General features: G+C 40.5%; 1 protein-coding gene across 1 annotated transcript in view; it reads left to right on the top strand.

Moving 5' to 3' along the window:
- The window catches only part of FAM120C (family with sequence similarity 120C), a 133,165-nt gene that overhangs the window by 34,376 nt on the left and 81,097 nt on the right, over positions 1 to 17,692 (top strand). The gene's annotated exons all lie outside the window — the stretch shown is intronic.

Genomic DNA, 17,692 nt, shown 5'->3' with positions numbered 1-17,692 from the left:
GGTATTTGGGGTCTTCTTCGTCTCCATACAGATTTTAAGCTTTTTTCTCTATTTCTGTGAAAAATGCCATTGATGATTTGATAGGGATTTAATTCAATCTGTAGATTGCCTTGTATAGTATAGTAATTTTGACAGTGTTGATTCTTCCAAGCCAAGAACGTAGTATATCTTCTATCTCTTTGTGTCCTCTTCAATTTCTTTAATTAGGACCTTATAGTTTTGGGAGTACAGGTCTTTTGTCTTGTTCAGTAGGTTTACTCTTGTGTATTTTATTCTTTTTGATGCAATGGTATATGGGGTTGTTTCTTGAAATTCTCTTTCTGATCTTTCACTGTTAGTATATAGCATTCTGTATATTAATTTTATAACCTTTCTACAACTTTACCTGATTCACTGATGATATCTAATAACTATTCTTGTAGCATCTTTAGGATTTTCTATGTATAGGATCATGCCATCTGCAGACAATGACAGTCTAACTTACTCTTTTCCAATTTGGATTCCTTTTATTTCTTTTTCTTCTCTGATTGCTGTAGCTAGAACATCCAAAACTGTGTTAAATAAAAATGGCAAGAGTGGACATCCTTGTCTTGTTCCTGATCTTAGAAAAAATGTTTTCAACTTTTCACCATTGAGTATGATATTAGCAGTAAGTTCCTCATATATGGCCTTTATTACATTGAGAGAGGTTCCCCTCTAGGCCCACTTTCTGGAGAGTTTTTATCATTAGTGGGTGCTGAATTTTGTTAAAAGCTTTTTCTGCACCTATTGAGATGACGTATGGTTTTTAATTCTTCAATTTGTTGATATGGGGTGTCACAATGAATGATTTGCCAATATTGAAGAATCCTTGCATAGAAAATCCCAACTTGATCATGGTATATAATCTTTTTAATATATTTGAATTGCTAGTATTTTGTTGAGGATTTTTACATCTATGTTCATCAGTTATTACTGGCCTGTAGTTTTCTTTTTTGTGTGTGATGTATTTCTCTGGTTTTAATATCAGGGTAATGGTAGCCTCATAGAATGGGTTTGGGAGTTTTCCTTCCTAAACAGTTTTTTTGGAACAGTTTCAGGAGGATAGGTGTTAGCTCTTCTCTAAATGTTTCATAGAATTTACCTCTGAGTCCATCAGGTCTTAGACTCTTGGGAGTTTTTTAATCATAGTTTCAATTTCAGCACCTGTGATTGGTCTGTTCGTGTTTTCTATTTCTTCCTGTTCAGGCTTGGTATATTGAACCTTTCTAAGAATTTGTCCATTTCTTCCAGGTTATCCATTTTATTGGCATATAGTTGCTTGTAGTAGTCTCTTATGATATTTTGTATTTTTGTGGTGTCAGTTGTAACTTCTCCCTTTTCATTTCTACTTTTATTGATTTCAGTCCTCTCCCTTTTTTTCTTGCTGAACCTAGCTAAAGGTTTGTCAGTTTTGTTTATGTTTTCAAAGAACCAGCTTTTGGTTTCATTGATCTTTGTCATTGTTTTCTTTTGTCTCTATTTCATTTATTTCTCCCCTGATCTTTATGATTTCTTTCCTTCTTCTATCTTTAGATTTTGTTTGTTCTTATTCTAGTTGCTTTAGGTGTAAGTTTAGGTTGTTTATTTGAGATTTTTCTTGTTTCCTGAGTTAAGATTTTATTGCTTTAAACTTCCCTTTTTAGAACTGCATTTACTGTATTGCATGGTTTTTGGATCATTGTACTTCCCTTTTGAGTTCCTTGTTCATTTCTTCAGTGACCCATTGGTTATTTAATAGAATTATTTAGCCTCCATGTGTTTGTGTGTTTTATAGTTCTTTCCCTGTAGTTTATTTCTAATCTCATAGCATTATGGTTGGGAAAGATGCTTGATATGATTTCAATTTTTACAGCATGTGGTCAGTCCTGGAGAATATTTCATGTGTACTTTAGAAGAATGTGTATTGTGCTACCTTTAGATGGAATGCTCTATAAATATCACTCAAGTCCATCTGATCTACTGTGTCTTTTAAGGCCTGTGTTTCCTTATTCACTTTCTGTCTGGATGATGTGTCCACTGATGAGCATGGTGTGTTACTACTGTTACTACCCACTACTGTTGTGCCCTTGTACATGTACATGGCTGTTAGTATTTTCCTTATATGTTGAGGTGCTCCTATGTTGGGTGCATATATATTAATAATTTTTGTGGGTTCTTGGATTGATCCCTTGATCATTATATATTGTCTCTTATAACAGTCTTTATTTTAGAGTCTATTTTCTCTCATATACATTTTGCTACTCCAGCTTTCTTTTGATTTACATTTACGTGGAATACCTTATGCTATCCCCTAACTTTCATTCTGTGTGTCCCTCAGTCCAAACTGGTTCTCTTGTAGGCAACATATATTTGGATCTTACTTTTGTATCCATTCAGCCAGTCTGTGTCTTTTGGTTGGAGTGTTTAATCCATTTACATTTAAGGTAATTGTCAGTATATATGGTCCAGTTGCTATTTTCTAAACTGTTTGGGGTTTGTTTTTGTAGGTCTTTTTCTTCTATTTCACTCTTGTTCTCCTCTCTTATGGTTTGATGACCATCTTTAGTGTTGTGTTCAGGTTGCTTTTTCTTTTTTTGTATTTTTATCTATTGTAGTTTTTGGGTTTGCTGTTCCCATGAGGTTTTGATATAGATACAATAGATAGATGTGCAACCTATATATGTACAACATTGTTTTTTTCTGGTCTCTTCCCTTTCTAGAGGAGTTCCTTAGCATTTGTTGCAAAGCTGATCTGGTGGTGCTGAATTCTCTTAGCTTTTGCTTCCCTTTCTTCATCACTTTAAATATATATTTCTGCTGAGAAATCAGCTGATAGCCTTATGGGAGTTCCCTTGTATGTTATTTCTTGTTTTCCCCTTGTTGCTTTAATATTTTTTCTTTGTCTTTAAATTTTTTCAGTTTGATTTCTATGTGTCTCAGTGTGTTCCTCCTTGGGTTTATCCTGCCTGGAAGTCTCTGTGCTTCCTGGACTTGGGTGACTGTTTCCCATGTTAGAGAAGTTTTCAGCTAGTGTCTCTTTAAATATTTCCTCAGATCCTTTCTCTCTCTCGCTCTTCTCCTTCTGAGACACCTATAATGTGAGTATTGGTGCTTTAATGTTGTCCTAGAGGTCTCTTAAACTGTCTTCATTTCTTTTCATTCTTTTTTCTTTATTCTGTTTTGTAGCAGTGATTTCCACCATTCGGTCTTTCAAGTCACTTATCCATCTATTCTTCTGCCTCAGTTATCCTGCTATTGATTTCTTCTATCTAGTGTAATTTTCATTTCAGTTATTGAATTATTCATCCCTGTTCTTTGTTTCTTCTAGGTCTTTGTTGAACACATCTTGCATTTTCTTGACCCTTGCTTCCATTCTTTTTCCAAGATGCTGAATCATCTTCACTATCATTATTCTGACCTCTTTTTCCAGAAAGTTGCCTATCTCTACTTAACACAGTTGTTTTTCTGGGATTTTTATCTTGTTCCTTCATCTGGGACATTATCCTGTGCTGTTTAATTTTGTCTAATTTTCTGTGATAGGTTTCTTTCTGCGGGTTGCAGTATTGTATTTCTTGCTTCTGCTACCTGCCCTCTGGTTGGTGAGGCTATCTGAGAGAGTTGTGCAAGCTTCCTGATGGGAGAGACTGGTGGTGGGTAGAGCTGGGTCTTATCTCTCTGGTGGGCATGTTTCCTCCCTGTTGGTTGTTTGGCTGAGGCAACCTAGCACTGGAGCCTACAGGCTGTTTGATTGGGATAATCGAAGATTTCAGAGGGCTCACACCAATGAGTACTTCCAAGAACTGCAGCCACCAGTGTCTTTGTCCCTGCAGTGAACCACAGCACCGCCCCCACCCCACCTCTACAGGAGGCCTTCCAACTCTAGCAGGTAGGTCTGGCTCAGTCTTTTATGGGGTCACTGCTTTTTTTCCTCTGGGTCCTGATGCATACAATACTTTGTGTGTGCCCTCCAAGAGTGAAGTTTCTGTTTCCTCCAGTCCTGTGGGGGAAGTCCTGCAGTCAAATCCAGCTGGCCATAAAAGCTGTATTCTCTAGGAACTCCTCCTGTTGCCAATTCCTCAGGCTGGGAGGCCCAGCTTGGGGCTTAGAACCTTCACTCCGGTGGGAAAACTTCTGTAGTAGAATTATTTTCCAGTTCGTGGGTATCCCACCTGGCAGGTATGGGATTTGGTTCTGTCACAGTTGTGCCCTTCCTACTGTCTGTCTGTGGTTTTTCCTTTGTCTTTGGTGTAGGGTATCTTTTTTGGTGGGTTTCAGTGTTTTTGTGTCCATGGTGGCTCAGCAGTTGGTTGTGATTCCACTCCTCTCTCAAGAAGGGGTGAGTCCATGTCCTTTTGCTCCACCACCTTGAGCTAATCTCCCTAAGATCTATTTATGCTTCCTTTTTAAATGAAATGTTCTCCTGGGTTATTAGACTTTTTTATCCTTCTGTTAGAGAAGTTAGTCCTCTGCACCATGCTTTCAAATTATTTTACAATTTGTCCTTTATCTCTTGAGTTTATTTACATTGGCTTTTCCCAAGCAGAAATGTTTTGTTCTATATACTCAAGAGGATTGATCTTTCTCTTTGCTGTTACATACTGAGCTTTCTCTTATACTTATACTTTACCCACTGAAATTATTTTTCTTAAATTCCCCTATGATGTCTTCTATTATTTGTATGGTTATCCAAGTTAATGTGTGAAGAATGGATCCACCTTATCTTTCTCAAGTAAATATCCAGTTATCTCAACACCATTTGTTGAATAATCTATATTACCTTTGTAATTTAAAAAATGAGGGTGTATTTTGTTTCAGTAAATAAATTGCATTTAAATAAAGAGAATGGCAGCTGTTATAAATTAATAACCGGGAGCCATATCAACCAGATGCAGCATGTGGGCCCTATTTGGATTCTGATTTGAACAAACCAACTATTTAAAGATATTTTTGTGGCAGTCATGGAAACTAGAATAAGGACTGGATATTTTGTTTGTTTGTTGGCCATACCATGCTGCTTTTGGGAACTCAGTTCCCTGACCAGGGATTGAATATGGGCCATGGCAGTGAAAGCCTGGAATCTTAACCACTAGGCCACCAGAGAACTCCTTGAGACAGGGTATTATTAAGAAACTCTTGTTAATTTTATTCAGTGAAATAATAGTACTGTGTTTGTCATTTTTAAGTCTCTGTTGCAGATACATAATGAAGTATTTAGAGGTGGTTTGATATCTGAAACTTGCTTTCAAGTGTACCAAAAATGACCAGTGATCAATATCACCAATCATTGGAAAAGTGTAAATCAAAACCACAGTGAGCTATTACTTCATACTCAGTAAGATAACTACTATTTTAAAAAGGAAAATAAGTATTGGTGACATTGTAGAGAAACTGGAACCCTTGTGTACTGTTGACAGGCATGTAAAACAGTGCAACCACTATGAAAAACAATATAGGGTTTCCTTTAGAAATTAAAAATAGAATTGCTATATGATCCAGCAATTCCACTTCTAGGTATTTATCCAGAAGAAGTGAAAGCAGAATCTCAAAGGGATATTTGCACACCCATGTTCATAGCAGCACTATTCACAATAGCCAAGAAATGGAAGCAACCTAAATGTCCATTGATAGATAAAGAAAAAAAATGTATATACATACAATGGAATATTGTTCATCCTTAAAAGGAGCAAAATCTTACTACATGGTACAACATGGATGAACCTTGAAAGCATTAAGTTGAAATAAGCCAATCACAAAAGGGCAAATACTGTATGAGTCCCCCCAAAAGTAGTAAAATTCATAGAAACAGAAACTAGAAAGGTGATTGCCGGGGGCTGAGGCAGGGGGAATGGGAGTTGTTTAATGGGTATAAAGTTTCAGATTTGTAAGATGAAAAGCTTCTAGAGCTCTGTCTCAAGGTGAGTATATTTAACACTGAACTATACACTTCAAAAAATGGTTAAGATGGCAAATTTTATGTTGTGTGATTTTTCTTCTCACAGTAAAAACTTATATTAAAAAAATGCCAGACAAAAAAAAGTAGATGAAAGAAGAATGACTGAACATTGATACATGAAACTCGATAATGGTGTCATGAAGGTTCATTATGCTAGTCTCCTTACCTTTCTATTTTGCAATTTTCCATAATCAAAAGCTTTTAAAGTGAGTTAGTGAGCTTAGGATTTGTGGGCAGAGCTAAATTTTAATCCTAACTCCACTTTTAAAAAACTGAGATACAATTTACACACCATAAAACTCACCATTTTAAAGTATATGATTCAGTGTCATTTAGTTTCTTCACAGAGTTGTACAACTATTACCACTATCAAGTTCCAGGACTTTTTATCATCCCCAAAAGGAAACACAGTATCTGCTAGCAGTTCTCCAATTCTTCTTCCTCCAGTCCCTGGCAACCACTATCTTTCCATCTCTGTGTATTTCCCTATACTGGACAATTTATATAAAAGTCTATTTGGGGTACTTCCCTGGTGGTCCAGTGGCTAAGCTGCTACACTGAAAAAGTAGGGGGCCAGGATTCAATACCCAGTCAGGGAAGTAGATCCCATATACCACAACTAAAGATCCCAAGTGCCATAACTAAGACCTGGAGCAACCAAATAAAATTTTTTAAAATATGTATTTGGCTGCTTTCACTTTATAATTTTTTCAAGATGCATTCATGTTGTAGCATGAATTAGCATTTCATTCCTTTTTGTGGTTGAATAACATTCCCTTTTATTAATATTCTCTCTTTATCTGTTTATTAGTTGATGGACATTTGGGTTGTTTCCATTTTTGACTTTTGTGAATAATTCTGCTACAAACACTCATGTACAAGTTTTTATGTGAACGTATGTTTTTAATTCTCTTGTATATGTACATCTATGAGTAGAATTATTGGATCGTGTAATAACCCCATGTTAGCCATCTGAGGAACTCCCAGACTGTTTTCCAAAGTGACTGCACCATTTTACACTTATACCAACAATGTATGGAGGATTCCAGTTTCTCCACACTCTTGTTATTTTACATTTTAAAAATTATAGCCATGTTAGTATGTCTTAATTGCTTTCTCATTGAGGTTTTTTGATTGGCATTTCTCTAATAACTAATGATGTTGAACATCTTTTCATGTGCATATTGGCTAGCTTCATTTTTTAGCTATGTGACTTTGGTCAAGTTCTTCAACCTCTGAGCCTTATTATTCTGTCATCTGTAAAAGGGAGATAATAATGCATCATGATGTTATTGGAAGGTTAATAGACATGAGGTGTACTGGGAACAGTGCCTGGTACATAGTAGGTACTCAGTTGATACCCAATATTGCTGCTAAGTCACTTCAGTAGTGTCCGACTCTGTGTGACCCCATACATGGCAGCCCACCAGGCTCCCCCATCCCTGGGATTCTCCAGGCAAGAACACTGGAGTGGGTTGCCATTTCCTTCTCCAATGCATGAAAGTGAAAAGTGAAAGGGAAGTCACTTAGTCATGTCCGACTCTTCGCGACCCCGTGGACCGCAGCCTACCAGGCTCCTCTGTTCATGGGATTTTCCAGGCAAGAGTACTGGAGTGGGATACCCAATATTACTTTGCTACTTGATATCTAAATAACCTGCAGTCCAGGCAGACGTTTCCCAGTGACACTGGTACGTCTATTGTTGAAGTCAAAATACTCAGATGATAGTGCCCTATTATTTGCCAGGGCTGCTTTCCCTTTTTACAACCTGTGTAGGCCTTTCTTTGCTATTCTGTCAGCCCCAGCTCTATGTCCTTTCTAAGTGTTGGTTAGGACTGTGGAGGATACACATGAGAGTAAGAAGGAATCTGTGGTCTTACAACTTGGCAGGTGATGATATTGTTGAGTTACTTCCTTGATGGTGTCAACTGTCTCAGTGCTATAAGAGTTAAGAGGAAAGAAGTCATCTAAGAGGGGGGCCTATGTAAAGTATTTGGAACATTGGAAAAGAGAGGCAGTGTGGTATTCTAGGCAGGGAAACCAAGGGAGCAAAGAAAAGGAAACAGTAATATTGGAGAAGGGTAGCTAGGAAACTAGCGTGGTAGCAGTAGGGTGCTGGGGAATTATGATATTATTGTTATTCTCTTGTTTTCCGTTATTTACCCCAGAATATCCAGTGAAGGAAGTTTTATACCTGGCATCAGGAGACTTTTGTTCTAATCTTGGTTCTGCTACAGATTAACTAGGTAACCTTGTCAAGTCATCTATCCTTTCTAGGGGGCTAGTTGCTTAAGCAGCAAAATGAGTAATTGGTTTGATGTGCACTTTAAATATAGCTCAGTTGGTAAAGAATCTGCCTGCAATGCAGGAGACTCCTGTTTGATTCCTGGGTCGGGAAGATCCGGTGGAGAAGGAATAGGCTACCCACTCCAGTATTCTTGGGCTTCCCTTGTGGCTCAGCTGGTAAAGAATCCGCCTGTAATGTGTGAAAGGTTCTTGCTGAACCATGAAAAGACGCCAGGATTCTTGGCCTCCGGAGGAGAGGAATTCAATCCAGGGCCAGAGACGAGGCTTGATCGCTCAGAGCATTTGTGTAATAAAGTTTTATTAAAGTATAAAGGAGATAGAGAAAGCTTCTGGCATAGGCAGCAGAAGGGGGCAGAAAGAGTACCCACTTGCTAGTGTTAGCAGTGGAGTTATATACTCTCCAATGAATCAAAAGAATGTCTGGAGGATGTAAAGACCAGACATCCTGGAATATGAAGTCAAGTGGGTCTTAGAAAGCATCGCTATGAACAAAGCTAGTGAAGGTGATGGAATTCCAGTTGAGCTATTTCAAATCCTGAAAGATGATGCTGTGAAACTGCTGCACTCAATATGCCAACAAATTTGGAAAACTCAGCAGTGGCCACAGGACTGGAGAAGGTCAGTTTTCATTACAATCTCAAAGAAAGGCAATGCCAAAGAAGGCTCAAACTACTGCACAATTGCACTCATCTCACATGCTACTAAAGTGATGCTTAAAATTCTCCAAGCTGTAGGAATGACCCCAGGACAGGAAGGCATTGTCTTGAGGATCAAACAGCACACTCAGGACTTTTGGAGTCAGCAGAAGTAGGCTCACATAGATTAGCAGGCCCATCTAAAAAGTACAAAGTCAGAGCATAGAAAATAAAGACATATAATGAAGTCACTTAATCCTGGTCAGGGTGCCACCTCTTAACTCGAGTGTGATGTACCCACGAATCAATTCCTGGCACTTTGACAGCTGTGGGAGAAGAAAGAATAACCTGGTAAGGGCCTTCCCAGAGGGGCTCAAGGGATGGGCCCCCAGACCCCAATGTTTCTATGAGGACCTCGGTTCCTGGCTCAAATAGAGGCTTGCTTGACTCAGAAGCTGGGTCAGGAGTCGTCTCCTGGAGTTCTGTTAATGCCTGTTGAGAGACTGAGAGCTGAGTTACGTAACTAGTTAAGTCCAAGGCTTCAGGGTCTATAACAATGTCTGTGCATAAGAAAGGCCTTCCATAAATACATTCAAAGGGGGACAGTCTCTCCTTTTTGAGGGCAGTTCGAGCCCTCATTAAAGCTATGGATAGGACTTTAATCCAATTCTCCTGCATCTCTTGAGTTAATTTGCGCAGATGTCTTTTGATAATGTCATTAGCTTTTTCAACCTTTCCTGAGGATTGGGGTCTCCAGGAACAGTGTAAGTGATATTCTATTCCTAGAGCTTTAGACATCCCCTGAGTTACAGCAGCTTTAAAGGCGGAGCCATTGTCACTCTGAAGGCTCCGTGGCAGCCCAAACCTTGGGCTGCCCAAACCTTGGTAATTTCATGGATTAAAATCTTTATAACCTCCTTAGCCTGTTCACTATGACAGGGAAAAGCCTCAATCCTTCCAGTAAAAGTATCCACCCAACATGTAAGCAAGAATACCCATTAGCTTTTGGCATATGAGTAAAATCAATTTCCCAGTCCTCTCCAGGATACTTTCCACTTCATTGTAATCCAGATTTTGCTAGCTTTTCAGTCTTTGGGTTATTTTTCTGACAAACCTCACACCTTTTGATCATATTCTTTAACATTTTCATTACATTTTTGCCTTCAAACAAACGAGAACCGATCTGTAAGTACTCTCTGCACCCAAATGAAAACTCTGGTGTAAACCCTTAAGAATTTTCCATTGAGCATTTTCAGGAATTATTAATCGTCCATGCTCAGACTGTAACCATCCTTTATCAGTAATCTTTGCTCCTCTTTTCTCATATCTTTCTAAATTTCTCTCAATATATTGTGGTTTTTCCTATTCCACAGGACCTGTCCAGATCAAAGGCGTCTGTAGTGAAGGGGTTTCCTAAAGTGCCACTCTTCTGGCTTGACAATCAGCCAGCTGATTACCTTCAGCTACTTTACTCCCATCCCTGTTGTGTCCAGTGCAATGCATAACATACTTCTTTAGGACAATATGTAGCAGTTAAAAGTCTCTCGATCTCTCTGAAATGTTTAATAGGTTCTCTTATTGCTGTTTTAAAACTATGTTTCTTCCCATATTGCAGCATGAGCATGTAAAGTCAAATAAGCATACTTGGAATCAGTGTAGATATTTACCTGCTGCCCTTTGCTTAACTCTAGAGCTCAGATCAGAGCCACAAGTTCCGCTAACTGAGCACTGGTTCCCTAGGGGAGAGATTTTGCTTCTAAAACCTGTTCAGCCGTCACCACAGTATAACCTGCTTTACGCTTTCCATCCCGAACAAAAGAACTGCCATCTAAATATTTCCATGTCAGGATTGTCTAATGGGGTATCCATTAGATCTTGCCGAGCTGCATAGTTTAAGGTTTGGAATTGGGAACAATCGTGATCAGGTGTTTCATTTTCCTTCTCAGGAAGGAAAGTGGCAGGATTTAAATTTCCACAAACTTTAAGCTTAGTTACTGGTCCTTCTAATAACAATAACTGATATTTAAGAAGCCTACTGTCTGTCATGCAAATATTAACCTTATTTAAGATTCCACTCACATCATGAGAAGTCAGTACAGTAAGGTTTCATCCATTAAGCTTCAGGTGCCAATAAAGCTGCTGCCCCAATTGCTCTTAGGCAGTGGGGCCACCCACGTGAAATTACATCTAATTCTCTGCTTAGATAAGCAATAGGTTGCTGGTGAGGCCCTCAGGGTTGTGTCAAAACTCCCAAGGCCATACCTTTTCTTTCATTGACAAACAAATTAAATTCTGACCCTGTGGGCAAGCTTAGAGTGGGAGTTCCAGGAGATCAGTCTGAAGAACCTAAGCCTTTTGAGTAGCTGGAGACCAAACCAGTTTGTCGATTTGGGCCTGCTGAGTTTCAGCTATAAGTTTATATAAAGGCTGGGCAACTTCCCCATAACCCGGATTCCAACTGCGACAGTAACCTGTGATTCCCCAAAACCCTCTCAATTGTCTTAAAGTCATAGGTAGGGAATGATTTAGTATAGGTTTAATTCTCTCGGGGACTATGGCCCTAGTCCCTTCTGATATGATTAAGCCCAAATATCTAACAGATTGTTGACAAAGCTGAGCCTTTTCTCTTGATGCCTTGTAACCACAGCCTGCCAGAAAGCTTAAGAAATCTTCTGAGGCTTGTGAGCAAGCTTCCTGTCTCAGCACAGAGCAAAATATCATCTACATATTGTAACACCACCACTTCGGAGCTATAAAATTTTGTAGATCCTGTGACAAACTTTTTCCAAATAAGTGAGGACTGTCAAGAAATCCCTGGGGCTAAACTGTCCAGGTTAACTGAGAAGCTGGTTGCGTAGGGCAAATAGAAATTGACTTTCCTCCGCCAAAGGCACTGAATACAAGACATCTTTTAAATCAATTACTGAGAAATATTTGTCTCATTCAGGAATTTCAGACAGTAGAGTGTAAGGATTAGGCACCATGGGTTGTAAAGGAACTATAGCCTCATTTATTATTCATAAATCTTGAACTAGTCTCCATTTACCATTTGATTTTTTTATACCCAAAATAGGAGTGTTGCATGGACTGTTACAGGGAATTAATAGTCCCTGCTCCTTTAAATTTTCAATAATGGGTTCTAACCCGAAGGCAGTGGCACCCTACTTCAGAACTCTTGCCTGGCAAATCCCATGGATGGAGGAGCCTGGTAGGCTGCAGTCCATGGGGTCGCTAAGAGTCGGACACGACTGAGCGAGTTCACTTTCACTTTTCACTTTCATGCATTGGAGAAGGAAATGGCAACCCACTCCAGTGTTCTTGCCTGAAGAATCCCAGGGACGAGGGAGCCTGGTGGGCTGCCGTCTATGGGGTTGCACAGAGTCGGACACTACTGAAGTGACTTAGCAGCAGCAGTAACAGTAAACTCAGGTTTCAGTGGATACTGCTTCTTATAAGTGTGGGTCTTTGAGCTTGACAACTACAGGAATAGCATTTTATGCTCAACCCACAGATTTTCCATCAGCCCATACTCTAGGATTTACATTTTGTTCAATTAAAGCTAGAGAAAGAGAGGGCTCCATATTCATGAAAACAGGCATGGACCTTGCTCGGTATATCCCTTCCCAAAAGGGGTGAGTGAAACTCTGGCACGATCAGAAACTCGTGTGAAAATAGCACAAAGTCAACTTACAGAAGAATTGAAGTAATACCTTTTGGCTCATCCAGATAGTCCCATTACGGAAGTGGATCAGGAAGAAAGTGGGCCAGGGGCTTCAGTAAGCGTGGAGTAAGTTGCCCCAGTATCTGAAAGGAAATTGATAGATTGGCCCCCCACAATTATTAATACCCAGGGTTCCTCAGGTGTAATTAGCAGGGAGCTTGTGTGGGGACCCCCGGGCACCTTCAGTCCTGATTGTCTTGAGATTCTGACCCCTGAAACCTACGCCTCTGGGGGCAGTCTCTCTTCCAGTGTGGTCCTCTGCACACCGGACATGGAGCTAGGGGCGACTTAGATGCCTGAGGACAATTCCGCTTGAGGTGCCCCTCCTTTCCACAGTAATAGCAAGCCCATCCCTTTTCACCTGGGTCCCTGTGGACACTTTTCTCAGGCTGTTTAAGAATGGTTCTGACAGCCATTACAAGGGCTTCGGCCAGTTCCTTTGTCTTTTTCTGCCTTTCTTTCTTTTCCTCATATTCCCTACCATAATAGACTGTCTGAGCCAGTTGTAACAGAGTATCTAGACTGATTTGGTCCATATGCCTGTTTTAATAGCTATGGCAGATATCTGGAGCCAACTGAGTGAGAAATCTATCTTTTAAGATCACTTTTCCCTCTTCACTTTTGGGATTAATCTCCGTGAATCTGCGAAGGTTTTCTCTCAGTCTATCTAGGAATTTACCAGGAGCTTTCTTCTCCTCCTGCTCTATGTCTGCCAATTTGCCATAGTTTAAAGGCTTAGCACACACCTGCCTGAGTCATTCAAGAATACATCTGACAAAATGACTCTAATCCCATCTTCCTTTAGCTGTGTTGTAGCCCCAGTCTGGTTCTGTAATTGGGACCGCCTGATTCCCAGTGGGGAGGGCCGATATCTTGTCCTCCCTCTTCCCTACTGATTCATTACCAAGCCATTCATCTCCATAGGCAACCGCTTTTCCCAAAACTCAAGTCAGGAGTCAGCATTTGTCCCAAAATATACATCACATCCTTCCAAGTAAGGTTATAAAGCAAAGTAACACCTTTCTTTAAAAGCTCTAATATATTTTTCTGGGTCCTCTAAATAGTCTCCCAGATCCTCCTTGATACTTTGTATTTCTTGACAAGAAAAAGGCTTATTAACTCTCATAGAGTGATTATTTCTCCTGGTAGGTGCTTCATGAAGAGGCAAACAGCTTGTGTGGCTGTTCCTCAGTCTCTCTGGCTGCTCTGCACTTATGATCCCAGGGATAGATTGGAGAAACCTGCTTTTCTTTATCTCTTTGTCTCCTGTCCTCCATCTCATCTAGCAAAGTAGGAGGACAGCGGGGAGCTGAAGGAGTCACACCCAAATCTATACCCTTAGGACATAAGTCTGGCATATTTCACAGAGAGAAAACGGGCAACACATATGCTACTTCTACCCACTTCCCTTGTTTTCTACAGAACCGATCTAATTGTAAAACAGTATTATACTTAAGAGACCCTCCAACTGGCCACCGTTCGCCATCCTCCAGTGGGTACTGTGGCTGTACAGTATCACATAGGAAGACCAGGTGTGTCTTCTTAAAGCCCTGGGGATGAAATCTATCCCAGTTTTTCAGGATACAGTTCAAAGGAGTGAGGCTGGAATTGTTAGCTCCCATCTGTAAGAGAGAAAAAATGGGACCAGCACCATCTTTCTACTGGAGGCGTCCCTCCCTGCTCTAGATGGGGGTGTAGACAGACTTTACACCAAAGCTTTCCTTCTCTGGTCGAACTTAGTCTCTCCCTTACTGACACAGGTGACCTACTCGTCCCTCCCGGTTCTACCACCGAGATGGGGTATACCTGATGCACCAGGGGTAGACCTGATGGCATCCCTGGCTGTCGTCCAGCTCCTCACCATTAAAACCTTGCTTGCCTCTGATGCCACCCAGGGTGCAATCAGAGTAACCTTCCAGAATGCCTCCCAGGCTAAGACCACTGGGAACACCTTTCATCACCTGAGTGCCTGTGCTCGACCCTGAGTATACTCCTGACCACAATAAGACTGATATGAACATAAAACTGAGATGTTTCTTCCAAGCGTCACCACACCAGTATAAGAGCCTCCTCTGGTCCACTAAGAGCCAGCTTTACCAAAGGAAAAAAAAAATTGTAGTTCCAATCTGAGTAACCTTTAACCTCAGAGATGCTCTTGGAGCTAGAGCTCCATCTAACTTCTGAACTTTTGATTCCTAGTGAGGCTAGGCGCTTCCTGACTACCAATCCAAATTTGGGGCCTAGTCATAGTAAACAGTAACGGCATAGATCACAAGTCCCTTGAAAGTCTATGATCCAACAGATTAGGTTCGTACTTCTAATTTCCAAGGAGAGACATTAGGTGCCTTTTGGCATTGACAGGTCGGTATAAACCCCCGACAGGTTTCTGCCATAAGCCATATGAGGTCACTGCGGAACCGCAGAGCAGAGCTCCTCACTTGCTTTGTGTAGGGTGTTTCATTCATTCACGCAAGCACACCATAGAGTTAGTAAAGTACACCAGAAAATGTGTTCGCTAGGAGAACAAAGAACTAGAGCTCCAAGCATCCTTACCTTGTCCTGAAGAATCCCAGACGAGCCCCCAAGATGAAAGGTTATCGCTGAACCACGAAAAGACGCTGGGATTCTTGGCCTCCGGAGGAAAGGAATTCAATCCAGGGCCAGAGACGAGGCTTGATCGCTCAGAGCTTTTGTGTAATAAAGTTTTATTAAAGTATAAAGGAGAGAGAGAAAGCTTCTAGTGTTAGCAATGGAGTTATATACTCTCCAGTGAATCAAAAGAATGTCTGGAGGTTGTAAAGACCTCACCAGACCTACTCCCATAATCTACATTTTAAGATAACAGGTTTAGCCAGAAGGTTTAATCCAGAGACTGTCCTCAGGCAGGATACATTATTGTTATATAATCCTATGGAATGTAGAGGAAAAAAAGTTTGTCCTTTCTTCCTCCTTGAAAATTCAAGACCCCTCTCTCCTTGGGGACCCCTAGACTTCTTATCAACCTGCCTAGGAAATGACTCTCTCATTTGGGAGACCTGGGTTCAATCCCTGGGTTAGGAAGATCCCCTGGAGAAGGGAAAGGCTACCCACTCCAGTATTCTGGCCTAGAGAATTCCATGGACTATTGGTCCATGGGGTCACAAAGAGTCAGATACGACTGAGTGACTTTCGCTTTCACTTTAAATATGTAATAATTCTGTATGTCAGTTATACCTCAATAAAACTTTTTAAAAAATGAGTAGATTAGCTCAATGGTTCTTAATTAGGAGTGTGCATCAGAACCTACTGGAATCTAGTCTTGGAATATAGGCATTCCAGTCACGCTCAGGAGATTGTTTCAGCAAATCTGAGGTGAGGCACAGGTTTGTATATTTTGAAAATGCTTTCCAGGTGATTGTGATTTATATTCCTTATGAGAGCCATCAGATTTGTTAAAGATCACTAGTCCTTGACTTTATAGAGTTGAAATCACTTGGATGGTGGCATAATCAACTGCACACCAGCTAAAGGTAATGTGTTGTTGTCGAAAGAGCATGGGCTTTGGTGTCAGTCTGATCTGGGTTCCTGTTTCCCAGCTCTGTAGCCCTGAACATGCCACATCACTTTTCTGAGCCTCAGGTTCCTTACCAGAACCACAGGACTTAGAATGCCGACATAGTCAGGTTTTGATGATGAGAAAGAACATATCACAGTCAGCACTATGCCTGGTATAATGTAGATGGATGCTCAGTCAGTGACTGGTATGAGAGGTATATGCTGGAAGAAACTGTCACCAGGGGACAGCCCAAAACTGTACTCCCAGACCCATCTGGAGTTAATTGTAACTCTAGACATAAATATGTTGTCGTGCAAAGTAAGGTTTCCTTCCTTTGCCTGGATATCAAATAAATACAGACCTTGCTTTGTTATTTGCTTACCAGTGTCCCTCCATCTGCTGTGACTTAATATGTGACATGGCTCTCTACTGCAACTAGAGCCTCTTTCCATAGCTTAGAGAAAGCTTAATGCATTGAAACTCCTGTCAGACTCCAGAAGAACTGCCGCTGCTGCTGCTAAGTCGCTTCAGTCGCGTCTGACTCTGTGCGACCCCATAAACACACAGCCCATCAGGCTCCCCCGTCCCTGGGATTCTCCACGCAAGAACACTGGAGTGGGTTGCCATTGCCTTTTCCGCCAGAAGAACTACCATTCCTCTAAAACTTAAATTAAAAATTAAGTCAGTTGAGTTCAACAAAATTATCAAGGTCTGTAGGCTCTGGAGACAAACTCCAGGCTTTATTCCTTCCAGCTGTGTGACCTTAGAGATGTAAGGTGGAGATAATAGTTATGGCCTCATTGGATTGTTTCGAGTATGAAATGAATTAATACATGTAAAGTAATTGGAACATTACTTAGCACATAGTATGTGTTCAGTATCTGTTAGTAATTATTATTCATACTGCAATGCATCAGATCTTATGTGGGAGCCAGGAATACAGAGATTATAAAGTTTCTGCAGTCAAGGAACTTAGTGTGGCAGAACCAGTACGCAGATCATTTTAGTATCCTTTATGTAGAGCAATAGATGTGTGCACAAGAAGGGTACTTAACAGTCTGCCTCTATTACATTAAAAATAGTGCTCTCCAGGAAGAAGCCTGGTACAATGGGAAGTGTGCATTCTGGAGTCAGATCAGCTTGGGTTTGAATCCTGTGTATACACCCTCATTATGCAACTTTGGGGGCAGCCAACCTCTCGCAGCTTTAGTTTCTCCATTTCTAAAATAGAGTGAAGTTTCTGACTTCTAACTGTTGGAAGTGCCCTATTTAGGTGCCCTGTGGGCCAAGGTGCTCCTAAGAGAGCAGGGATTTTTTGAAAAGAGTTAGATGAACTTAGATTCAGGCTCTAGTTATATGTTATTTAACCTTTCTATGTCTGTTTCCACTTGTATGTTTTTTCATCTATATCTGCCTTGTCCTTGGTTGTTCTGTTGATAAGATAATGTATATAAAGCACACACAGTATATAGAAGGTACTAAGCAATATATAATTGCTTTATTATCTTTCTAACAAAGTTCTCATCTATTATTATTTAAAG

Source organism: Capra hircus (genome assembly GCF_001704415.2).
Source record: "Capra hircus breed San Clemente chromosome X unlocalized genomic scaffold, ASM170441v1, whole genome shotgun sequence".
Classification (NCBI taxonomy): domain Eukaryota; kingdom Metazoa; phylum Chordata; class Mammalia; order Artiodactyla; family Bovidae; genus Capra; species Capra hircus.
The sequence above is the reverse complement of the archived record's forward strand: the minus strand, read 5'-3'. Positions and strand labels throughout refer to the sequence as shown.